Source organism: Theropithecus gelada, chromosome 2, assembly GCF_003255815.1.
Source record: "Theropithecus gelada isolate Dixy chromosome 2, Tgel_1.0, whole genome shotgun sequence".
Lineage (NCBI taxonomy): Eukaryota > Metazoa > Chordata > Mammalia > Primates > Cercopithecidae > Theropithecus > Theropithecus gelada.
The window spans coordinates 143907055-143919271 of NC_037669.1; the positions used below are offsets into that span (position 1 = coordinate 143907055).

The window sequence follows — 12217 nt, forward strand, 5'->3', positions numbered from 1 at the left end:
GTGTTTGTTATGATATGCAGTTTAATTCTTATGTAGTTATATATTTACCTTTTCTATGATCATTTTTCATTATTTGAGATTCATTGTATTGAGTTTCATTGTTTGCTTTAAGAAGATTCTCTTTACTCTAAGATCAAATTATTTCCTAGTATTTTTCTAACTTGTTTTCTGAGATTTAGAACTTTATTCTACTTGGAGTTATTTTCATAGTTTCTGGTAGAGGTTCTAACTTTTAAATTTTATATTAATATACAAAGATATCAGATTTGAAATAGAATATCATCTATGTTATTTGGTGTTTTTCTAAACATTCTTTTCTGTTTGGAGATCTTTGAACCTATTCCAGTGGTTTATTTTTATATTTAAGTGCTTATAACTATTATTTTATTACAATAGCCTCATGGTAGGTTTTGGTATTCGGTAAGGTATGTCTTCAAAAACTGTCTTTTATTTGTTTGTACTTTTATTTTTCAATGTGAACTTTAATGTAATTATATCAACTCCAATATAATTTAGTTTGGAATATATATATATGTGTGTATATATATATGTATACATAATCTTTTCATTAAGAAACATGATAATGTTCTTTGATAAAATTTTACAGCTTTGAAAAATAGATCCTATATATTGCTTTGTGAAATTTCCTCTGATGATTTTTATATTTTGTTTGCTTATGTAAATTGATTTTTTTCTCTCATTTTTAAGATTTGGTGTTTTATTCTAAGTTAGAGGCACATAGCTAATTAGCATACCATTGTGTAATTATCAATATTTTGTATAAGAGTATGTCATTTTCTTCTGTCTTGAAGAATTCACAATTAAATTTAAGAAAAAATAAAAACAGACACACTTCTAGGCAAGCTACACATATACCCTTGTCTAAAAAGCAGAGCTTCCTTTGTGGGCAGAATAATTCATCAACCCATCAACCAACTGCCAAAAGTTGAAAATAATGAACAAAACATGTGGGGAAATAAAGGGAACAACTCCTAACCAATCAGTTCGTTGGACTAAATCCTAGAAGTCAATGAGAAGACAAATATCATGCTCAAGAAACTCATCTTATTCAGGATATGGAATAAGACTTCCACATAAAAATATTAGCTGCGGAAAATAACTCAAATATCCATTTTAAAACTAGCTCTATGTAAGAACCCAAAGAAATGTAGTTATCATTTACTGTGCTTATTTTCAATGGAGTTTGTGCAGAATATCAATTAGTGTAATCATATTGGATATATACTTTGAATGTTGAAATTCAAACTAAAATTCTTTTGGATATAAAGGCAATCAGATTTGTTATTTTATATTCTTCAATTGAAATTGACTTTTATAGCAAGTTAGATATATATAGCTTATAATGATGGAATCAATACATATGTTATCATTCTCTTTCAAACTACCATGTCTTCTTTCCCAGCTGTTAAAAATTTCGGTGCCAGCAAATTTGTGAAAATGTAATCAAAGACTTTAACCTCTAGCTTTAGCTACACTAAATAAAAATATTTTTATCTTTATTTTAGCAAATTTCATGATGGGACCACTTATTTTATCATATACAATAACAAAATATAATGAGCACTGATACTTTTTTGCTCCTTTTAATAAACTTAATCACAAAATGAGTATCTATCATCTTTTTGAGCCTTGTCCATGAGTGCTCTATTAGATAGGTGAATTCAATTCAAGATCACTGAACTTTTGTGTTCTTTCTCTAGAAGATAATTTACATAAATTATATAACAGTTTTCAGTAGTTATGGTTGCCTATGAATTACAAAAATAGATTTCCAATCTTGTTGCATCAGTTTTCAATAACTTTTCTCAAGAACCTGTAGTGGAACTTGCCGTACCCTCTGTTGACTGCCCAGTCTCACTACTCAATAGATTTTTGTTTTAAGGCTGCTTGGGTGAATTCTAATTGCAGACTTCCAAAAAGGCAAGTATTATGGTCTTATACTAGGTGTCTGGCAAAACAGAATAAAAGTTGAAGACTGGAAGCCAAACATTGAAAACACTTTATTGTAGGCAGATGTCACAGTTTTAAAACACAGATACTCCCCCTGTTGAGATGTGGTATCTATGTCCTGTACCACCTCTGGAATTTGGGGCCTGTGATTGCTTGACTGATGAAGCATAGTGGAAGTTATGCTGGACTAGTTTCCAGAACTTAAACAAACAAACAAACAAACAAAAGCAACTGACATTTCTACTTCCTCTCTCTTCATGCACTCAATTTTGGAGCCCTGAGGCACCATGTAAGAAATATTTGGCTGCCTGCTGTGAAGTGACCCCAGAGAGAGGTGCTGGTGGATGTTGGTGTTGTATGTAGGTGTTCTGGCTGAGCACAGCTGAAGTCCTTGCTGGCAACCAGCAACAACCATCAGACATGTGACTGATGGAGACTTTGAGAAAATTCCAGCCCCCAGCCTTCAAGTCCTTCTAGCTGAGGCCCCAGACATAGCAGAGTAGATACTCCACCATGACGAACCCTTTCCAGATTCTTGAAGCATAAATTCAGCAAGTCTAATAAAACAGTTATTTTAAATTTCCAAGTTGTGAGGCAATATGTTACACACAGAATAGTAACTAGAACAGCAAGTACTCCTAAAACATACCAGCCTCAGTTTCAGTGCCTCAGCACAACAACAGTCATTAAGTTTTAGAGGACTCTGAAGTAGGAGGGGTGAGATGCAGTTTGAAAATAACTTCAGACAATTCAGATATGTCCCTTGCCCAGAAGTATGTTCATCCTTAAACCCCAGTATTTTGAATTGCTCTATTAATACTATAAGTGTCCTTCTTGGTTCATATGCTTAGCAGTTTGTGAAACCCATTTGGATGTTGTGCTATGAGTGATACTTCTATTTTGGGATTGTCCTAAGTTGCTTTATAAGAGATATACCTTAATGATGCTGAGCCTTGGCCTTGGGATGAAAAAAATATAATTAATAGTATAATTTTATAACCATGGTTATCAGACAAGTTTCAGGACAGTTTGTTCCAGCTTGTCAGTATAGTCTATGAGTAACACCAAGATTTACAGTTTATACCCTGTTCAGGTATGATGCTAGTGAGCTCCACCATTATGGCAAGTCGCATAACAGTGATGACCTTTTGGATCAGCAGAATATGAGAAGACCCAACAAAGACTTTATTTTGAGCCCCTGTTTTCTAAGTGTTCCATACACATGTTGGATGTCACGGATGCAAGTGAGAAAGTGCATCCAGTATGGCCTTGCAGAAAGAGGACAATTGGAGCCTGCATCAGACCACTCTGGACCCCTTGCTGTAAGATAGCCTTTGGCTGTGGTGCATGTTCTTACTATAATGCTGATGCTATATTTTATCCTTCTCTTTCAGTAAAGTGTAGATTTGTAAGAGTTGTGGTTAAGTCTTGCAAGTCTTCTTTAGTGTCTTTTTTTAGTCTACTGCAGGGAAATAAAGACTTTATCATTCTAGGGTTGGTAGCTGGGTGTACAAACAAAACAAACAAAAACTGAGAACAGGCAGATTAGCAAGAGAAAAGGCATGTAACTTTATTAATTTTTAATATGTCCACAAGGGAGTTGTAGGAAAAAACTAATACCTCGCAAAACCATGAGATGTGAGAGTTTACATACCATCTTAATAGTGAAAGGGAAGAGAGATGTTGGTTACTTAGGGGAGAATAAATGATTTTTTAGGAAAGATGAATGGGCCCTTAGAAGAATAGATGGGTGATAATGACAGATTTAGACAAAGTTTGTCAGTGTGGTGTCAACTTCTAGTTTCTGCTCCTGTAATAAGAGTCCATCTTCCTAGTTGATGAAACTCCTGGGGAGATGGTTTATGACAATGGAGTTTATTTTGGAGGATTTGTCTTTAGGTAGGCAAAGGGAGTTCAAAGAAAGATTCTTCTTTCATTTGCTGTTTTTCAAAATGCCTCAACCTCAATATAGTCAATACACCAAAACTTACATTTTGGGTATATTCTGGGGTGCCATTTCATGAACTCTGTCACTGCCATATTTTGGGGTGGTATATTCGTATTTATAACACTTCTTTAGTGTCTAATTGGCATAATTATTGTGGATTTCTTAAGCATATTTTTGTGCTGGTTTGACAATACACCAACACATACACATAACATGCTCACATCATTAGCCACTTTATTGGCTAAGCTACTCCTTTTCTTATCCCATTCTAAGGTGACTTCTACTCTTTACTATTCCTGAAGTTCACTATAGTTTTGACTGGGACCAAGGGATGAAAAGGCTGCTGTCAAGATAAAATATTAAAGTATCTTTTTGAAGTTGAAAAGATAAATACCACAGTTCTGTGTACTGCTAGGAAAATACCCATAGCCCATTGTAGGAAATGACTTTCTTAGTGACAAGGTCAAAGAACATATTTCCAGAGACTCAGAGAGATGTATTAGGTGTTTATTCCATATTCCCTCACCACCAGACAGTTCCCCAGTGAAGTTTTCCATTTTAGAGAAAGTTTTCCTGCTTTGGTCATTAAAACAGTGCCAAAGTACTAAAACATATATAGTTGTCTCTTGGTATTCTAGTTATTCTCTTTCTTGCTGTCATTCTCCATCAGTTTGTACTTAGACACAAGCATATGCCTTTTTTTCCAATGAAATGTCATCTAAAGTAATATAAGTCACTTTTGGATAGAAATAATAGACAGAAAACAATTTTCCCAGTTCCCTCTGCAGGTAATGAAAACACATGAAAAGATGGAATCTCTTTCACCCTGGATTCCTGAGTAACTAGTGAGCATTAGTCCCTAAGTGACAATGCTGGACATATAGAGTAAGCAAGAAATAGATTTTTGTATGTTAAGCCATTGGTGGGTATTTGTTACTGTAGCATAATCCAGCCTAACCTAGCTAATATCTCTATCTTCTGTCTGAACTTCTGAGATATTATACCCTATGTAAATTCTAGGATAAATGATTTGTTCACTGGTTCTTTTATAGAAACTCGTCTTCCAAAGTTTTAAAAAATGTCCTATTTTATTCACGGGTTTGAAACATCTTTACAAATCATGCTTCAGTTGTGTTTTTATATGTGTAACTAGAACAGAATATTTCCCAAAATCTGTGTGTTGAATTGTAAGATTAAAAGGAAACATGTATATTCCTTAAAGGAGCCATTTATTTCTTCTCTTGATTTTCCTGCAATGATGTGGTAACTATGCTTTCAATCAATGCCCTACTTCAGTGGTTACTGGTTACACCCATTTTTGCACGATTGCAAAAGGAATACAAGCAACAATAATTTTGAAATTCATTACAATGCCAGGGTTTATATGCTCTCATTAAGCATTAATTGGTAGTTGATGGCTATTGCTATTTTTAACACCATTAGTTCATAGCAATATAATTAGTAACGCTAAGTACAGGAACCACATTAATAGCATTACTAATTGTAAATCTGGAGATAGAAACACAACATGACTGGTTAATTTCCAGGCAATATCTCATGATAATTAGCTGTAGGACATTTGTACTGAACTAGAAAGGTAAGTAATTTAATTTTTTCTACAATTTTTGGGGGGTTTACAATACTAATATCACCCTTTAATATATGGATCTCGTTTCATCTTCTTATGTTAACATTCCTTCCTTTTAGATTCTCTTTTGTTGTATGCTGAGTAATGATTCAGTTTTCTCGCATAAGGAAGATATATAGTAATTTAAAATTTTCGTCATTCCATATCAAGTCTTAAGGACAAAATATCTTAAGTGACTTACTTCTTAGATTATATTGTAATTGATTTCCTATGTTTTGTGTTTTCCCAGTGTTTAGTTTGATATGTCGACTCTCTTTACTCATTACTCTAGCGGTAGCAAACTGGCCAACTTTATGTCTTTGCTAGTGAAATTTTATAATAGTAGAACTAAGGGAACATTTTTTCCAAGCTCTAATAAGTAAATTAAAAGAAAAACCCCAACAACTAGATATTCTATACTTAAATGCATGCCACTTGACATGTAGTGATTCTTTCTCCAGTCACATTGTATGGGGCTTAACAGTCTGTAGTACTTACTTATATATAGTTCAGTACCTACAAGGGTGGAGAACAATTCTTTAATTGCCATCTTATTTACTTGCTAAAGGACAGGGCTTAGAAAACACTCTCTAATTTCTTTTTGTTTTCTTTTCTGAAGAATTTTGGTGTAGTATGTATGGGGTGATTGAGAACAATGAGACACTCTGCTTACAGTATTGGAGTCATTTTGTAAGAAATTATAAAATAGATGATTTAATTTTTTATTAATCCTTCTAAAATTTTTTTTTTCCCAGTTAAACTGAGAAGCTCTTCAGAGACAATTACGGTAATATGCCATTTCAGGCACATCTTTGTGTTCTGCTTTTGGATTTTTAACGAACTAGATTACATTTGAAAATACCAATTTTCCTCTCCTAGTTTCCCTTGTTATTTTTATATCTGAGCCCATGTGTATCCTGCTGCTTCATTGATAAAGGGGAAAAGAGCCCAAAATGATGATTTCAGTATGTTTAAATGGTGAATGTGGGTAGACTCTGATTTATAATTGGATAAAATTGGTAAAAATAAGTTAATTGCTTGCTTAATTAGTTTAGAATGTTAACTCAACTTCACATTGTTTGCTTTTGTACAATGAGGGCAAGAAGAAAAAGAAAAACACATGGTTGGTGAAAATCCTTGAAGAGTTTATTTTCCATATTGGCATTTGAGGATTTTGCAAGAGTAGTAGCTTTATTATTCTCTTTCTCAAGTTTCCAACTTGTAACAGAATATGCGTTAACCTGTCAAAATGTGCAATGCTATTATTTAGTTGTAATTAGTTAATGATTGTGTCGTTTCTTTTGGCAAGGCATCCCTCAACTGATGAAACAGTCTTCTAGTCACTTACAAAATACATATGTAAACAATAGGGAGAGCAGCATTTGGAAGGCACATGATGATTCTTTATTTTCCAGCACATTAGCACATTAATATGTGGTGAGTTTAAAGAAGTGGCATGAATAAGTTACTACTCTGTACTGTTGGCAATATTGACGTTTATGGGCAATTTAATTTTAAGTCTATAATATGTGATTTAATACAGTGCTGCTTTTCCAAAGATGGAGTATGAAGGTAATCTTTGTTCCATAAAACACCAAAAGAAAATCAAGTATTTCATCCTTCTGGTGATGGTTAAGGTTAGTAGAACTAGTATTACCGGTTGCTTTACTTTCACCAAGTAATTATCTCTGAAGTAATAAGTAGTAATTAATTAGTGCAGCTAATTCTTACTGAAAAATCTTGTGTAGCTGAGTGAAAGAAGAGCATTTCAACTTAATGATAAAGTTATTAAGATACTTTTCCTTGTGAAAAAATTAAAGGCCTTAAGGTTAAGAAGTTGGTAACATCATTTAATTTATTTTACTTTTGTTTTTGCATTTGGGAACAGAAAGAGTGGCTTTTTTTTTTTTCTTTGCATGTATCAGATGATAATGCATATCTGAAAAAGCCAAGGCAGGTAACAGAGCACATGACGGCTTACTGTGGGGAGTTTGTATACTCCAGGTGCGGCAATTATCTTGCTACCTGCCCCAGACTACATAAGCTTCCAGAAAGTCTGAGGTTTCCAGGATAATATGTGGTCAGTTTTTTTTTTTTTTTTTTTAAGTTAATACATGTGTGAATCTGTTGTGGGCACAGAGCATATATGTAATGAAGGCAAGTTTTATGTGACCTCAGAAGGATCGGACTGTGAAATGATACAATATTCAGAACTTTAACAGCCATGCACTCTCTGAAGCAGATGCACACAAGCCTACAGTCTCAGAGAGATGCCCTGGGAAATACTGAGAAGACAGTATTTTATTGTTCCAGATCTTTGTTTATCTACCAGCAGATGTCCCTATAAGGCAATAATATCTTATACCTAGGCCAGCTGATTACGAAAAATCAGAAACGGAACCGCTCATCATATTTGCAAAGACTAAATGGTATTAAATCCACCATGTACTTCAAAATGTTTCCAGAGAGACATAAAATGCAGTGCGGTGCCAAAGTAAATTTAATTTACTTCTGAAAACCACATGGAGCAATTATTTTTTCTAAAAAAAAGAAATTCTAGGAGTTCCCAATCTTTATCAGCACTAAAACCACTTTCTAAAATAAAATAAAATTATTGATTATCTCTATGCTTTCAGGTACATAAGTGTTCATTTAGCTAAAAAATACTCAAAGTGTAAAAAATGGCTCTGAATTCAGTAAAATATTTCTTAACCGGGAATATTCTCTTTATACGTTCTAAAGACTAGATGCAAATTAATGTTTCCATGAGACACATTATTCAACTTGCCAACAATTCAAAATGCACATACAGATTTAGAGACTCTGGCAATACCTCTGTAACTTCCCAGAGGTCTGTATATAAAAGTTGTAAACCAAAAGTGTCCTACCATTTTATTCAGTGATATGCCGCTCCCTGATGGATGAAAAACAAGGTCGAGAAAACTTGTCGTAAACAATAAATACTGTCTTACAAAGTAACTTCTTCATTGAGAAAACATACTAAAATACAAAGTCATTATCAGTACTCATGAGCATTTCTATTTTGAGAATTAAGTGGGTTCATTTGTTTGTCTCCATTTTTGAGAGGCAATTGCTCTAGAGGCCAGAAAACTAAGCTAGATGCAATAAAATTTACGGATTTAAAAACTAAACAAACAAAAATTTCTAACTATCTTTTCCACTTTCTAGCAGTGTGTTAGGGCAGGTTATTCAACATCTGGCTTATGTGTCTTCATTTGAGAATCACAGTAGAAATCTCATGGAATTAATACCACATTAAATAAAATGATTTATGGACATACTGGCACGTTATAGGGATTCTAAAAATGTCTATCCCTTTGCTTCGCATTTCTCAATCAGTTCTTTTACATTTTATGATCTCGGTGAATATAGTTGACTTATTTTCCGGAGAAATTGCAGTTGATTCCTGGTTATTAGAATTAGAGAATGGGTCATGATCATGGAAGAGGCAAAATTGGTGCTGGACCTAGAAGCATATTTTCAGGCAAAAAAACTTTTTCAAAAAAATGTTCAAATAGTAGAGATACTTTACAAAACAAGAGTTAGACTAAGCAGCGAATGTTCTATTGCTGAGCTTCTCAATCTCCATGGAATTCATAGACCCTAGGCTTCTTCTCTAGTGCTCAAAACTCAGCCAATGTTGCAAGTCCTAGATCTACATAGTGTATGTTCATGGATAATCTATTTCCCTCAATGGCAAGGAATTTAAAAATAATATCTTTATATCAAATGGAGTAGAAAACCAACTTCATGTGTATTTTTGCACGAAAACCAAAGTTTTAAAAGCCCCATTGACATTGAAAAACCTCAGAATATGCCACCCCAATACGTGCCACTCTGGCATATTGATTATTTTGAATTAAAGAATTTGAAAAACAGTAGATGCAAAAGTGCATTCTGATCTTACTTCTTTTTTTCTCAAAAGCAGGAAATAAAACTTACATGTGAATGATGTCTTCCCTGCATTTGGAGAAACTAAGACATGTTCATCTCCAGAGATGGGGAGTGGAGACCAAGAGAAATCTATACAAACAAACCTTGTTAAATTAACCTTTATCTTTCTAGTTACTAGTTACTTCTTCACTATTACCTGTCTTAGGCCAGATTCCTTTGTCTTGTTACATTTTCATAATTTACTACTCTTTGTTCAACCCTGTATGTAAGTGTTTGGCTCTGTTTCTTTCAGTCTTTAATATATCCTTAGAACTCACATGTACATATAAAAATTTTCCTGAATAAAATGTGTATGCTTTTCTTCTCTTCATCTGTTGAGACCAGTTTAATTTTTAGGCCCAGCCAGAAACCCTAACAAGGTAGAGGAGAAATTTTTCCTCCCCTGCTTCATACACTCACTATCTCTACAAGTATAGGCACTTTGGTAGAGATGTTTTAGAAACACACATCACAGAGTCACATGAGAAAGAAGGGGAGCGTTTGGATGAGCACCTTTACAAGAATATTAGAAACTATGGGGTTGTAGTTGAGGAAACACCTCGAGGAGGTGAGTGTCAACCCTGCACATCTCTAAAGAAGACAAGGTCAGGTAGGAGAATCTAGAAGTGGGAATGTGCCTGGCACAGGCTTCCTGGTAGTAAAACACAGGGATTTCTGAAGCTTAGTGTGATGTGAATCAGTGAACAAACTGCTGAACAATGTATCTTCCTTTAATAAAATAATGAATTTCTTGGATGTGCTTCTTGAAATGTATCCCATTATGCTTTGTGGGCTTAACATTAGGGAACAGTTCCTTAGGAGTAGTTCTAGAATCACCCAAATAATGCTGTTCAAGGGCAGTGATTTCTAATTGACCATTTTCATGTAAGATATAATTTAGCTTACTTGGGAAAGCAGTGACTCACCTTGTTTCAGGGAATCTGTGTACCTAGATTGATATGTGCCATGGTTTGAATGTCCCCTCCAAAACTAGTGTTGAAATGTAATTGCCATTGTGATGATATTGAGAGATAGGACTGTTACGAGGTGATTAGGCCCGGAGGGATGACACGGCATGAAGGCTCTCAACAGATGCAGCACCCTGCTCTTGGACTTTCCAGTCTCTAGAGCTGTGAACTAAATAAACTCTATTGTTTATAAATTATGCAGTCTGTGGTATTCTTTTACAGCAACACAAAACAGACTACAGCAGTAAGTGTTATGCAATTGTGTGACTCTTTCTGGTGAAATGTTCCTAGTTTTAAGCAGATTCTCAAAGCAGCCCATGACTGCAAAATGGTTGATAATCACAGGTCTAGATTGAAAGAACTATGTATCCTCAATCTCTTTTCCTATTGTTTTATTCTTTTTAAATCACTACTAAATGTTTTAGGAAAAATGGGTGGTAGGTTATGCTCAACAGCTGAGTAAGGGCAGAGTCATGCTTTAATAATCATCCCAGAAAGGGGGAGGGAAAAGGCAAAATGTAAGTGAAAATAAAAATGAGAGGTATGAAAAAAACATAAAATGTGAAGCTCTGAGTGTTGAAAAACAAATATGGAAGAGGTTTCCAGGCAAAGATAAGTGTTTGTTGGTGATTGGACAAGAAAGCAATATTCAGCAGCGTGAAGGTGAGAGCATAATAATGAAAAGGAAACAGAGATAGGTTGGTAAAAGAGAATGTGAGTGCTGAGTGGCCACAGGATGCTCGTAGGATATAGCATGATAAAGACCATTTTCTCAAGAAGGCTTTCTCATTTCTTTTTAAAGCTCATAATTTACACTAAAAGGTTTATAATAGCAAGTCACATTTTAATATTAGATCTTTCTAGGAAAAAGCTAAGCACAAAGCCACCTTTAACTTTTAGATTCAACAAATTATGTTTCTAAGGATTTTGAAATTAATATCATCCTGCCACTATCACAAACAAGTAAAACTGTAAATAAGAAATAAGATGATAAATGAGGAAAAGAGAGGAAGAAGTGAAAAAGGTTTGTTTTAAACAACAAAAAAAAAATGAGAGGGAAATTTTTTTTTTTAAATTTCTTAACGTCTGTGTACCTAATATTTTCATCTCTTATTTTGTATTATTTATATTAGAAATTAAACTGATCTTTACAAGTGGTTTATCATTAACAGCACAAAATGGATGGATTACAAACTCTGAGCTATGAAGGTGAAATGAGAGAAACGAATTTCAGAGATCAGTCAGTAGATGCTGAAGCAGCCTGCGAGAAAGGATGTCCTGGAAGGATGACCATTTATAAGAGAACAGAGCCCCATCACCTTGGGTCCATTTTCATGGTCCTGTGCCTCCTACTTCCCCTCATCTGCCTTATCACCTTGCTAAGGTGAAGGAATGGAGAAAAAGAAATCACCTTTGCAGCTTCCTAACAACCTGAGACTTTGAAATTCCTTTTATTCTTTCTATCTACCCTCAAAAGGGGAAGATACTTAATCAACACTTTTTTTCTTTTTTTCTGGGAATCTTCTGGCTTTCAGGTATTACCAAACATATAATTAAGACATGCTTTACAGCTTGAACCAGCTCAGTTTTTTTTTTTTTTTTAACACATACCATTTTTATTTGAAATGGAAAATAAAAATACTAATAAGGGTTTCCTTGTCTAGTCTTGGGACTACACACGAGTTCCCAAGCTGACAGATACTAGATCTCAAATATCTTAGAATTATCTCTTCACATAGATAATGAAAA

General features: G+C 34.2%; 1 long non-coding RNA gene across 1 annotated transcript in view; it reads right to left on the minus strand.

The window, feature by feature from the left end:
• LOC112619740 overlaps positions 1-12217 on the minus strand; it is a 125648-nt gene that overhangs the window by 31885 nt on the left and 81546 nt on the right. The window lies entirely within an intron of this gene.